The sequence below is a fragment of the Pongo abelii genome, chromosome 6 (genome assembly GCF_028885655.2).
Source record: "Pongo abelii isolate AG06213 chromosome 6, NHGRI_mPonAbe1-v2.0_pri, whole genome shotgun sequence".
Classification (NCBI taxonomy): Eukaryota; Metazoa; Chordata; class Mammalia; order Primates; family Hominidae; genus Pongo; species Pongo abelii.
Genome location: NC_071991.2, coordinates 29,273,322 through 29,287,874, shown reverse-complemented (window position 1 = coordinate 29,287,874; position 14,553 = coordinate 29,273,322). Strand labels below are relative to the sequence as shown.

Sequence of the window (14,553 nt, the reverse complement as noted above, 5' to 3'; positions counted from 1 at the left end):
GCTTCTTTCACTTGGTAATATGTGTTTAAGTTTCTTCTATGTATTTTCATGTTTTTAGCTTATTTCCTTTAAGCAGGGAGTAATGTTTCATTGTCTGGATGTGCCATCACTTATTTATCCATTCACCTACTGAAGGACATCTTGATTGCTCCCAGTTGTGGCGATTATAAATAAAGCTGCTGGAAACATCCATGTGTAGGTTTTTTAGTGGCATAAGTTTTCATCTCATTTGGGTAAATACCAAGGAGCACAATTGCTGGATCATATGGTAAGGGTATATTTATTTTTATAAGAAACTACCAAGCTGCCTTCCAAAGTGGTTGTACCATTTTGCATTCCCACCAGCAATGAGAGTTCCTGTTGCTCCATATTCTTACAAACATGTAGTATTGTCAAATGTTTTGGATTTTAAAACCAAAATCCATTTTAATAGATGTAGTGGTATCTCGTTTTAATTTGCAATTCCCTAATGACTTGATGTTCTACGTCTTTTCAGATGCTTATTTGCCGTACTGTATATCTTCTTCAGTGAGGTGTCTGTTCAGGTCTTTCACCCATTTTTAATCAAGTTGTTAGTTTTCTCGTTGATTTTAACCATTCTTTGTCCTTTGTCAGATGTATCTTTTGCAAATATTTTCTCCTAGTCTGTGGCTTGTCCTCTCATTCTCTCAGCATTGTCTTTCACAGTGTAGACATTTTATATTTTAATAAAGTTGACTATCAGTTATGTTTTCATGGATCATGCCTTTAATGTTATATCTAAAAAGTTCTCACCATACCCAAAGTCATCTAGATTTTCTCTTGTTATCTTCTTGGCATTTTGTATTCTTGTGATTGATATTTAGGTCTATGATTCATTTTTAGTTAATTTTTGTGAAAGGTATAAGGCCTGATATGGATTAATTTTTCTGTATGTACCTGTCCAGTTCCAGTATCATTTGTTGAAAAGACTATCTAGCTCCATTTTATTATTGCCTTTGCCCCTTTGTCAGTTAACTATATTTATGTGAGTCTGTTTCTGATCTCTGTTCTGTTCCATTGATCTATTTGTCTTTTCTTTTGCTAATACCACAATGTCTTCATTACCATGGCTTTAAAGTAGGTCTTGAAGTTCAATAGCATTAATCTTTGACTCTTCTTCAGTATTGAGTTGGCCCTTCAGAGTCTTAATGTCTCTCCATGTAAACTTTAGAATCAGCCTTTTTGTATTCATGAAATAACTTGCTGAGATTATGATTGAGATCGCATTGAATCTATAGGCTTATTTGGGAAAAACTGACATATTGACAATATTGAGTCTTCCTATTCATAAACATTGTTTATGATGGGTTCCTGTATGTTTAGGAGCTTTTGTTTTTTCTGCTGTCAGATATTCCACTTCTACCTTATGATTTCTTACATCCCCTTTTATGCTTAGAAAGTTTTTCCTCATCCTGAGCTCATATATTCATTTATTTTCTTTTAAAATGTGTTTTTCAAGCATTTTTTTTTTTTTTTTGAGACAGAGTCTCGCTCTATCACCGAGGCTGGAGTGCAGTGGCATGATCTCGGCTCACTGCAACCTCCGCCTTCCAGGATCAAGCGATTCTCCTGCCTCAACCTCCCGATTAACTGGGATTACAGACGCGTGCCACCATGCCCGGCTAATTTTTTTTTTTTTTTTTTTTTTGTATTTTTAACAGAGACGGGGTTTCACCATGTTAGCCAGGATGGTCTCAATCTCCTGACCTCGTGATCTGCCTGCCTCGGCCTCCCAAAGTGCTGAGATTACAGGCGTGAGCCACTGCACCTGGCCCTCAAGCATTTTATTTTTAAACCTATGTGGAATTTATTTTTTTATGTGGAATAAGGTGGTGGTCTAACTCCCTCCCCTCAAATATGTAGTTATTTTTCCCAAAACCATTTTCTATTGATTTATCAAGAATAGACCTACATACATATATAATAGCTTTCCACATGTTTTCTGACCCTTGTGAAGGAAATCGTATGAGTTTCCAATTTTGGATTATGCTCAGGTAGTAATTGAGCTGGGTTCTGCCAGAGATCAATGTTAATTCACTATCCAGATCTTCCACAGAGTTATAAAAATCTAAGTTTTATGAAAATCTAACAATATATCACTGGTTTAATGATCATAGCCTAGGAAGAATGGGGAAATGGTCAAAATCTTATGTGGATGCACCTGAAGAAGACCACTGCTGAACCCATTTCCCTGGGCACAGATGCTGGTACTAGAGGCAAACTCCTGGGGTCTATATTAACCATCTACATCTCCCTCTCTTCCCCCCTACCCCTGAGATTTTCATGTGTCCCTTAAAAATCTATGTCCTACTTCCCTTGGAGAGTCACTGCCATATTGAACACTTTAAAGTGTGAGCCCTGTGAAGATGGGGCTCGTGAGTGTATTGCTCCCCAGTTGTTTCTCTAGCACCTAGCTCCAGTATAGGGTATAAAAATCTGAATGGATGAATAAACCACTATTACTGGTGGGAATATGCTACTATCTTACATGGTTTGAGGTGGAATGAAGGTTGAGAACAGCTATATAATGTGTTCCTTGAAGGGCAGCAGTACATCAGTGCAGTCAGCCTACCTTCTCCATACTTCTCACTCAGAAAACTGTAAAGTTGCACCTAGCAATCAACTTGGGAGCTTTAAAAGGGACTGCTACCTAGCTCTCACCCACAAAGCTGCAGTCTAGCACCCGTAACTTTTTTAAAAAGTTTTTTCGGCCAGGTGCAGTGGCTCATGCCTGTAATCCCAGCACTTTGGGAGGCCAAGGTGGGTGGATCACCTGAGGTCAGGAGTTCGAGACCAGCCTGACCAACATGGAGAAAACTCATTTCTACTAAAAATAAAAAATTAGCTGGGTGTGGTGGCACATGCCTGTAATCCCAGCTACTCAGGAGGTTGAGGCAGGAGAATCACCTGAACCCAGGAGGCCGAGGTTGCAATGAGCCAAGATCATGCCATCACACTCCAGCCCAGGTGACAGTGCGAGACTCCGTCTCAAAAAAAAATAAGTAAGTGCTATTAAAACATTTTTATTTTTACAGGTTGGATATCCCTAATCCAAAAATCTGAAATGATCCAAAATTTGAAACTTTTTGAGCACAGACATGATGCTCGAAAGAAATGCTCATTGGGATATTTTGGATTTCAAAATTTGGATTAGGGACTGGGTGTGGTGACCCACACCTATAATCATAGCACTTTGGGAGGTTGAGGCAGGGGGATCATTTGAACCCAAGAGTTTGAGAGCAGCCTGGGCAACATAGTGAGACTCCATCTCTACAAAAAATTTTTTAAATTAGCCAGGCATGGTGGTACATGCCTGTAGTCCCAGCTAATCAGGAGGCTGTGGCAGAAGAATCACTTGAGTCCAGGAGGTAGACGCTGCACTGAGCTATGATCATACCACTGTACTCCATCCTGGGCAACAGTGCAAGACCCTGTCTCTTAACAAAAAAATAAAATAAAATAAAATAAAGAAAAAAGGAAATTTGGATTAGGGATGCTCAACCCAGTGAGTATAATCCAAAATTTGGTTAAAAATCTGAAACACTTCTGGTCCTCAACCATTTCAGATAAGGGATAGTCAATCTTATAAAGACTCAATTAGTTATTGGGTATCTGGCGAAACATGCATATCAGGTTCCCAAAAGATCATTGGTTTAGGCATACATTTTAATAGCTTGGAAATCCAGAATACTCTTCTGGTGACCAGCTCAGACATAGTCATGATAATATAGGACCTCACTTAACATGGCTTTTTATTTTCCAGATAAGCATGGATTCCTGGTTCATTCTTGTTCTGCTTGGCAGTTGTCTGATACGTGTCAGAGCCAACAATGCTACCACAGGTAAATTGTCATTTGATAAGGCTGCTATTTGAATGAAATTTTGCTTTCACATTTAATAAGCCAAATTTGAAAACCTAGATGGTATTTGAAGAAAGAAATATAAAAATTTTATTCAAAATGATGGTAAAATAGGTGTCTTCAGAAATCTTGGAATTGTGTTGAATGCTCAGCATTGTTTTCCATACATATAACTGCTTTAAATAAATCAAAGGGATTATGTGTTCTTTCCTGAAAAGTAAAATAAACTGTAGACATTTACAATTCTATATATGGTTTCTGAGGAATTAAGTGAAGAATCTTGTGTCTTTCTCCCTTAAACAGTAGTCCTTTAGAGGAGGTAGGAAAGGCCCAGCATTAGATATGACATAGGGTATGAGTGGGTGCTTGGGGGTATTGGTCTTTGCTTGGTCTCCATATGTTTGAGAGTTTATTAAGGCTTACTGCTTAGTGTCTCACAACTTTTTAGCCTCACATTCTTCATGTGATATTTCCTTGTTTTTTTGGTGCTTGTAGTTGCACCTTCTGTAGGAATTACAAGATGAATTAACTCATCAATGGCAGAACCAGTTAAAGACGAGGCCAAAACTTCAAATCCAACTTCTTCACTAACTTCTCTTTCTGTGGCACCAACATTCAGCCCAAATATAACTCTGGGACCCACCTATTTAACCACTGTCAATTCTTCAGACTCTGACAATGGGACCACAAGAACAGCAAGCATGAATTCTATAGGCACTACAATTTCAGCAAATGGAACATGGCTTCCAGATAACCAGTTCACAGATGCCAGAACAGAACCCTGGGAGGGAAATTCCAACACCGCAGCAACCACTCCAGAAACCTTCCCTCCTTCAGGTACTGGAGATGATTCTGTTTGTTCTTTTGCTCTTTGAATTTATTCACCCTTTTATTACCTTGATTGTGCCTTCTAGCCTTAAAATTTCTTCAAATAAGTAAAATTGCTCAAGTGAGGTAGTAAAACCTAGATTTTAGGAATATCTGGTTAGCATGAATGAAGAGGAAAGAGGAAAGATTCTGGAGAGTATTATTCTGCTAGGTGGGATCCTGGTTAGATTGAGAGGATTCAGTGTGCTTAAAGGTAGAGAAGAAGGCTAAAAAAAGACAAGAGAAAGAGAGGAGCTCATTGACGATGCAAGAGACTGAAGATGAAAAGATACAGAGACTGAGTAATAAGATTAGGCTTGAAAAGGGAGGGGTCCATGGAGACCATGGAAAGGAGAATGGATATGGATGTCCATGACAATTAGATATGGAGTGAGAGGCCAGTGGCCAGGGGTGGCATTAGAAAGAGGGGCTCTGGGAAATGGTTAAATTGCAGTGCCAGTTGTTCAGGGCCTCAGGTTGAAGCAGTAGTCCCAAGGATAAAATCAGAGACATGGATCTGAGACCAGGGCAGGTAAAACAAGTTTTCTGACCTCTTTGAATCTTAGGTACCTTGTCTATAAAAGTGGATTCGAGAGTTCCTCAAAGGCTTCTGTGAAGAGTAAAGGAAATAATCATTACCTGATTGCTATGTAACTGTCATCCCTTTCCTAGCAAAAATTACTCTTCCCTCTCCTGTGTTCCCCAGCCCCTTGGCTCAGATTTCTTCCCAGTTAGATGGTGAGTACCCCTAAGTAGAATCACATCTCACTCATGAGGAACATTTAGGAACTGTTTGCTCAGTTAATTCTCAATTGTTACTACAGATGACATCTTTTACTCACCTTATAACTCAGACCCTTTACCTGCCTGCTTTAGCCCTATATCTTCTACCATAAAGACAAGACAGCAGCTGGGCACAGTGGCTCACGCCTGTAATCCCAGCACTTTGGGAGACCAAGGTAGATTAATCATGAGGTCAGGATTTCGAGACCAGCCTGACCAACATGGAGAAACCCCATCTCTACTAAAAATACAAAATTAGCCAGGCATGGTGGCATATGCCTCTAATCCCAGCTACTTGGGAGGCTGAGGCAGGAGAATCACTTGAACCCAAGAGGCAGAGGTTGCAGTGAGCTGAGATCGTGCCATTGCACTCTAGCCCAGGCAACAAGAGCAAAACTCTGTCTCAAAAAAAAAAAAAAAGACAAGACCGTATTTGCAGTTAAGAGCACAGTCTTCAGTGCCACACTGAGTTTGAATCCCAGCTCTGCCATAAACCAGCTATGTTTATGGCAGGACAAGCTTCCTTAATTTCTCTACCTCAGTTTGTTCTTCTGTGAAACAAGAGTGAGTGATAGTAATAGTTCTTACTTCATAGAGGAGATATTAGGATTAAATGAGTTAATATGGGTAAAGCACTTATAAGCCTGCACATGGTAAGCAGTATTTTTAAGTGTTAGCTGTTATTATTGTGATTATTGCTTTGATAGTTACCAGTAAAATATATGAAGGTACCTTTAATGCAGATGGCATCCCACTATTCTTGATGAGATAGGAGACTGCAGACAAATAATGTCTGATATTTGCTTTGTGCTTTAAAGTTAATAGAATTTTGTCATGGTTATTACTGTGTGCTAGGCATTGTACTAAGAGTTTTCTGGAATAATCAATCCTATGAGATAATTTCTATTTTGTGTTTTATAGGTGAAAGTATTTTACAGTGATGAAACTGTAATTTATGGAATTTTTTTCAAAGTACAGGTCATGACACAATTCATGAAATCACTTTAATGGGCCACCACTAGTTGTTTGTTTTGTTTTGTTTTAATGGATGATCTGATTCCATTTTTATTCTTTTAATGTTACATATACACTTTTTTGAAATTTTAGTAACAACATAAAAGGTTGGGTTGTGGCCATTGCTTAGAGAGAAAGGTAGAATAACTTGTACAAACTGAATGAGTGAATGGAAAAGGTGGAGACTGTAACATAGGCCTGACTGACTGGACAGCCCATGTTCTCTTCTGTACTGTCTTTCATTTAACAGTTCTGTGACATGACCATGGATAATCATCTCTTTTGAACAGATGCTTAATTTCAGACTGTATATGGAGGTTAAATGATTTGCCTTAGATCTCAAGGCTGACAAGTTAGGCCTGTTTCTCACTTTTGCTGTCTTTCCGCTCTGCTTGTAGGGAACTTAGTTTTCCATAAACTGACTTAGGTCCAAATTATGCCACAGCTAAGAATCTAGTTATTGTACATTTAACACATTTCCTATCATAGGAGACTGAGACTACATTTCTCTAGTGGCCTTTATTCAAGATGAGTAAAACACAAGAAACCATTATCACACATGGGAATTTCATAGTCTTAAACCCCACATCCCACTCATCACCACCATTTACCAGTCCTCCTATAACAGTTACAATTTTTTATTAAAACAGTATTTGATGTTATATATTATTGTATTATGAAATGTTATTCATTGCTGAGCTATAAGTATAAATGGATTGTTTTTCTTTCTTGTACATTTTTTTCTGGATTTAATAATTGCCTTATTTTTTGTTTATTTAGTTTCCTATTTAGTCAGGCCAGGCACAGTGGTTCACACCTCTAATCCCAGTGCTTTGGGAGGCCAAGGTGGACAGATCACTTAAACTCAAGAGTTTGAGACCAGCCTGGGGAACATGATGAAACCCTGTCTCTACAAAAAATATAAAAATTAGCTGGGCATGGGTGCATGTGCCTGTAGTCCCAGCTACTCGAGGCTGAGGTGGGAGGATTGCTTAAGCCCAGGAGGTTGAGGCTGCAGTGAGCTGTGTTTATACCACTGCACTCCAGCCTGGGTGACAAAGCAAGACCATGTGTCAAAAAAGTTATTGCTAGTCAATTCTTACCATGCTCTCCAGAGTCTCTCAATATAGCTTTCTACAAAGTGAGATCTATTAGATAATCTTTTTTTTTTTTTTTTACCTCAAGAAATTCCTCCTGAGCCCTCCATTATCTTATTCCAGTCTAGGCTTGTTGGTCTCTAGGGCCACTACACAGATATATCGGCCCCCAGGCCCTTCTCTGTCATTCTGGGAATTCCCCTTGCTGCTGCTTCCTGACTTCCATATTGTCTTCCTTCTTGTCTTCTCTCATCATTCAGTAGATTCCTGAGAAAAGGAGTCCATGGGAGGTAAATTGCATGAGACCTTGAATGTCTAAAAATATCTTTAGGGCTGCATATAGAATTTGAGGAATATTTTTTCCCCAGAATTTTTAAAGTATTTCCCTAACTGACACCTGCTTACCAGGCTTGGCGGATTTTACTGCTATCTTAATTCCTAATTTTTAATAGGCTTTTTAGGATCTTCTCTTTATCACTGGTATCCTGAAATTTCATAGAGATGTATCTTGATGTGGGTCTTTTTCATTCATTATTATGGATACTTGACAGGCCCTTTTGGAGCCTTGATCTTGCATTTCTGAAAATTGTCTCCTATTTTTTTGAAACTTTCTCTCCCTCTTCCATTTTCTTTGTCCTCTTCTCAAACTCTTATTGTTTGGATATTGGATGTATCTTGAATTCTTTAATCTTTTAAATTTTTCTTTCCTGTTGATCTTTGCCTTGAGTCTTTTTCTCCTTTTAAAAATAAACAAAGGCCGGCTAGGCACAGTGGCTGACACCTGTAATTCCAGCACTTTGGGAGGCTGAGGCGGGAGGATTGCTTGAGCCCAGGAGTTTGAGACCAGCCTAAGCAACATAGCGAGATCTCATCTTTACAGATAATTTAGACATTAGCAGGGCCTAGTGACTCATGCCTGTGGTCCCAGCTACTCAGGGCTGAGGCAGGAGGATCACTTGAGGCTGGCAGTTGAGGCTGCAGTGAGCCATGATCGTGCCATTGCACTCCAGTCTGGGTGACAGACCGAGACCTCATCTCAAAAATAAATAAATAGGCCAGGTGCAGTGGCTCACTCCTGTAATCCTAGCACTTTGGGAGGCCAACGCGGGCGGATCACTTGAGGCCAGGAGCTCGAGACCAGCCTAGCCAACATGACAAAACCCTGTGTCTACCTACTAAAAATACAAAAATTAGTCAAACGTGTTGGCACATACTTGTAATCCCAGCTACTTGGGGGGCCAAGACATGAGAATTGCTTGAACCTGGGAGGTAGAGGTTGCAATGAGTCAAGTCCCTGCACTCCAGCCTGGGGAACAGAGCGAGACTCTGTCTCAAAAAAAAAAAAAAAAAAAAAGTGACAAGTAAAAAAGTAGAATACCTTTTAAAAATAAATAAATAAACTCCTTAAAAAATAAAACAGCTTATATATTCATTTTTTCCATTTATAATATAAATAATAAATATGCTGAGTTCATTTCTGTATATTGCCTTTTCAGTTAGCCTATTGTACTTGTTTTATGTTTTTGTAAAGAGCTGCTGTATTGAAGGATATACCTTAATATATTTATCCAGTTTCGTCTATCAGTGGACATTAAGATTGTTTTAAGAGTACTCTTACAAACAATACAGTTTGTCATTTCACACATATGAGAATATTAGTAGGATAAATTATTTTAAATTTGCATTTATAAATTTAAGGATATTGCCACATTTCCATCTGCTGGGAAGTATATTCCTATTAATATGTCAAAGTGCCTGTTTTTCTAAATTCTATTTAGTGCAGTGATTATTAAGCTTCTGGATCTCTGCCAATCTGACAGGTAAAAAATAACATCTCAGTGTAACTTTAATTTGCATTTCTCTGAGATTGAGCAACTTTGTGTAATTTAAAAGATCACTTAAATTTATTTTTCTGAGCATTCTCTGTTTTTAGTCTTTACCCGTTTTTATTAGGGTGTCAAGGTTTCCTGACTCATTTGTTGTAGAAGCTCTTAGTATGTTTGGGAAATGAGCCCTTTGCCTATGGTAAAACTGCAAATATTGTTCCCTAGGTGGTCATCTAGATTTTCTGCATTGCAGAAGATACCATTAGCTATTTTTAGTTATTTAAATTTAAATATTTCTCAGTTTAATTTTTCTATTAATTGGGTCATATCTAGGAAGGCTTTCCTTACTCCAAGATTATAAAAATAGTTTTCTTCTGGACTTCTGTGGTTTCTTGTGTGTGTGTGTGTGTGTGTGTGTGTGTGTGTGTGTATGCGTGCACATGCTTAGGACTATCTGGAACTTATTCTGATGCAGAGTGCGAGCTATGGACCTGTTTTTCCCCAAATAGCTAACTTGTCCGAATACCCCATTGAGTTGAAATGCCACCTATCTTATTATACCTTAAATTCAGATATTTATTTACCTCTTCATATGTATTTGAATATTTGGGAACATTCATTTTATTTTCTATTAATCTTTTTCTTTGTCCATGTGCAAAGCCCCACTGTCTTAATAATTGTAACTTTGTATTTATATCTGGTAAAATGAGTCATTGCTTGATAATTTTATTTTTCTGAATTTTGCTAGCAATTCTTATCATTATGAACATTAGAATCAACTTGTCTAGCAGGAAAAATGTTTGTATTGATCATTTCAAATATGTAGATTAACAGAGAAAATGGCATCGTAAAGATGTTGAGTCTAACTATCCAAGAATGCAGTATATTCCATTTTCTGAAGTCTTTTTTTTATCTTCTGTTTTTATTATTATAAATGGAGCATTTTCTTCCATCGTGTCTTCTGTCTGCTGTTGGGAATTTGAAGGCTACTGATTTTTGTAGAGACATTTTGTACTGGCCACCTTAAACTCTCTTAGTGTTTGAAGTAATTTTCTTCATCAATTATTATGGCTTCAAATAATCTCATCTGCAAATATTTTCCAAATTTTTAGAACTTCCTTTTTCCTCTGTTTAATTACATTGATGAGTACCTCCAGAACAAAGTTAAACAGCTGATAAATGCAGACAGCATTGTCTCGTATCTGACGCTAAGGAGGACACTTCTAGTGGTTTTTCATTATACATGGTGCTGACCCTTGAGATAAACATATTTTATTGTGTTCAGGATATAACAATTTATTCCTGTTTTAATAAGCATGTATGTCAGGAATGGGTGTTAAATTTTGCCAGTTGCCTGTTCAGGATCAATGAGCAAGATCTGAATGATTTTTTTTCTCCTTTGGTCTGTTTCTACATGGATTCTATCAGTAGGTTTTTATTTATTTATTTTTTAGAGACAGGGTCTTGCTCTGAATTAATTCTTTAATCTTCTTAATTTTTCCTTTCTGTTGACCTTTGCTTTGCTTTAAGTCTTTTCCTTTGAGTCATCCAGGCTGGAGTGCAGTGGTACGATCATGGGTCACTATAACCTTGAACTCCCAGATTTATGCAAACCCTACTTCAGACTTCTGAGTAGCTAAGGGCTATAGGCACATGTCACCACGCCTAGCTAATTTTTAAATTTTTTCAGAGACAGGGACTCATTGTGTTGCCCAGAGTGGTCATGAACTCCTGGCCTCAAGCAATCCTCAGCCTCAGCCTCCCAAAGCATGGGATTACAGGCGTAAGCCAAGGCCACCCAACCATTTTGTGTCATTCCTGTAACAAGCTGTTGCAGTCTGTTTGATATTTGATTGATTGATATTTCTTTTTTTTTTCATTTAGAATTTTCTCTGTCTAGATATTCACGAATTGTCTCTAAATGAAATTGGTCTATGTTTTTCCTTTGTGTGTGTATCCTTTTTGATAAGTTTTAGTTTTTAGTGTTTTGGTACATGGAAAGGATTTGAAAGTTTACACTAAAAACTACGCATTCATTCATTCATTCATTCATTCATTTATTGAGACAGAGTCTCACTCTGTCACCAAGGCTGGAGAGCAGTAGCATGATCTTGGCTCATTGCGGCCTCCACCTCCTGGGCTCAGGTGATCCTCACACTTCAGCCTCCCAAGTAGCTGGGATTACAGGTGCATTCCACCATGTCCAGCTAATTTTTTGTATTTTTTTGTAGAGATGGGGTTTTGCCATGTTGCCCAGGCTGGTCTCAAACTCCTGGGCTCAAGGAATCCTCCTGTCTTGGCCTCCCAAAGTGCTAGGATTATAGGTGTGAGCCACCACATCTGGCCATTTCATTCATGTTTTCAAATGAATGAGGAAAAGTTCTCTTTTGTGATTATTTATTATAATATCCTACAGAGCTATTAATTTTTAAATTTCATTTATTTTATGTCTCCTTTTTTTTTGGTCTAGGTTTACTAACCGTTTATTTCATGGGTTTGTTGCATTTTTTCTTCCAAAGAACTTGCTATTGTGCATTTATTAGTTCTTTCATTTTTAAGTTTTCCATTTCACTGATTTTTATTTTCTTTCTACCTTCCTTAGAATTATTTTGGCTTTTTCTATCTTCTTAAATTGAGTGCTTTATTTATTTTCATTCTTTCCAGTTAATTAACATATTTACTGCTGTGAATTTTGTACAAGCACAGCTTTAGCCACATCCCATAGGTGTTTCTATAGGTAGTTGTGTTAGGATGTGCTATAAGCTGCTCTGACAAAGATACCAAAATTCAGTGACTTAAATAAGACCAAAGTGTCTTTCTCTCCCCAGTCACATTCCAGAGGTATGCAAGGCCTTTGTCTCAGTAGGGACCAAATTCCTTTCCTCTTGTGGCCCTGCCATCCTAACAATATTGCCCTTATCTGTTTGGTTAGAGATAGTTCTCACCATTGGGTTCTAGTTCCAACCACTGCGAAGGAAGAACAAAGGGAATAGGGGCCATTTCTTCTCCAAAAGATGTGATCTGGAAGTTACTCACATTGCTTTAGCTCACATCTATTGTCTAGAATTCATCACATGACTACACTTAGCACAAAGGAGTCTCAAATGTTGTCTCTGGCCGGAGAGCTTGGTGCTCAGCTAAAAAACAAAGGTTCTATATCAAGGCAAGAAGAGGAAGAGACTGATTTGAGGGGAGGAGAGTTGGCAGATTCTGCCACAAAACTTATCATTGTTATTTTTAAGGTATTTTTCCATTTTGGGTTGCTTGTTTGTTTGTCTGTTTTTTGAGATGGAGTCTCACTCTGTCACCCAGGCTGGAGTGCAGTAGTGTGATCTCTGGTCACTGCAACCTCTGTCTCCCAGGTTCAAGCGATTCTTACACCTCAGCCTCCCAAAGTGCTGGGATTAAAGACATGACCCACTGTGCCTGGCCTGGTTTTGATTTGTTTTTTTCTTTGAAATAGAGACTTGCTCTGTCACCTAGGCTGGAGTGCAGTGGTGCGATCTCTGGTGACTGCAACCTCTACCTCCCCGGTTCAAGCGATTCTTATGCCTCAGCCTCCCAAAGTGTTGGGATTAAAGGCATGAGCTACTGTGCCTGGCCCATTTTGGTTTTGATTTTTTGTTTTTCTTTGAAATAGAGTCTCGCTCTGTCACCTAGGCTGGAGTGCAGCGGCACAATCTCAGCTCACTGCAACCTCCTCCTCCTTGGTTCAAGTGATTCTCATGCCTCAGCCTCCTGATTAGCTGGGGTTATAGGTACCCACCACCATGCCTGGCTAATTTTTTTGTATTTTTAGTAGAGATGGGGTTTTACCATGTTGGCCAGGCTGGTCTCAAACTCCTGGCCTCAGGTGATCCACCGCACCAGGCCTCATTTTGGTTTTGATTTTCATTTTCAAGTGTTTTCTTACTTTGTTAATTTCTCATTTTATTGCATTGTGACAAAAGAATATTGTACTGTTTCTACTGTTGGGATTTATAAGGGCCGTGGATATTCCAGTAGCCTTTGGAAAGAAGGTTTTCTCTGTTAGTGTGTAGAGTTTGGGATATACCAATTAGATTTTATTACTTATCATTTTGGTCTTTTATATCCTTACTTAATTTTGCCCTCTTGAATTTTAATGGAACAAAAGACATAAAGTCTTCTAATAACGTGTTATCTTTGCATTCTTGTACTTTTTATGAATATTGATGCTGCACTATTTGTGTATCCAAGAAGAAGGTCAGACCACTGTCCAAAGTTTAGTGAATCTGGGCAGTCTTGTTTCCCAGTTGCTGGAGGATGCCTCATGGAGGAAAGCATCCCTAATCCTGGAGCTTGTTTTGTTGTACTCTGAATTGTAATGTGTTTCTTTAACCTGAATGAATGTTTCTATTTTTTATTTATTACACAGGTAATTCTGACTCGAAGGAGAGAAGAGATGAACTGCTCATCTTCTATCTATTGTTCCTTTTACACAGTGTACAGTATTCATCTATTTCCTCTGCTCACAGTCTGTGGTAACTATGTGCATCTGTAGCTGTGTTGTTTTTTTCCTTCCCTTAAGTCGTTTCCATGTTAACCTCATAGAGAAGAGCATTAGAAACAAGTACTTTATTCAGTATGTTTTTTAATATAGCCTTTGAATTCTAACAGCTATGATGTATTTTAACAAGTAATAAAATATATCATACTTTGTCATGTGAGGTCATACTTGTTAACATTGCCTTTTGGTGATATTAGGTCATAATTTCTGTACCATGGATTACTTCTGACTTCTAGGCCACAGTTCCCTTTAAACATTCTTTGTGTTATTTTTCCTTTAGTCTATAAAATGTCAACCCTTTGTGGCTTTATATGGATTTTATGGATTTTCAGCCGTTTAATGTAAAGTCTCTATGGCCTGAGATGTTGTGTCTGTGGTTTAAGCTGGACTGCTGAGTCCCTGGTCACCAGAGAGCAGGAGGACACGGGTACTCATCTGCAGAAGTGTGGCACATTTTGCCTAGAACAACAGTAAGGCTGCTATCAAAGAGCATGAGTGAAAGAGAAAGAGATCATCTAACATTCTAAGAAGTGATTATTTGAGTTTTTAAAATGTTA

At 38.3% G+C, this 14,553-nt stretch overlaps 1 protein-coding gene across 2 annotated transcripts in view; it reads left to right on the top strand.

Annotated features, from left to right (window-relative positions):
• LOC100448455 (phosphoserine phosphatase-like) overlaps positions 1 to 14,151 on the top strand; it is a 49,891-nt gene extending 35,740 nt beyond the window's left edge. For both annotated transcript variants that reach the window (XM_054560557.1, XM_054560556.1), the window contains exons 7-9: positions 3,785 to 3,863; positions 4,377 to 4,718; positions 13,865 to 14,151. The gene's annotated coding sequence lies outside the window, so the exon portion shown is untranslated. The remainder of the gene's footprint in view (positions 1 to 3,784; positions 3,864 to 4,376; positions 4,719 to 13,864) is intronic.
• The last annotated feature ends 402 nt before the right edge of the window (positions 14,152 to 14,553 follow it).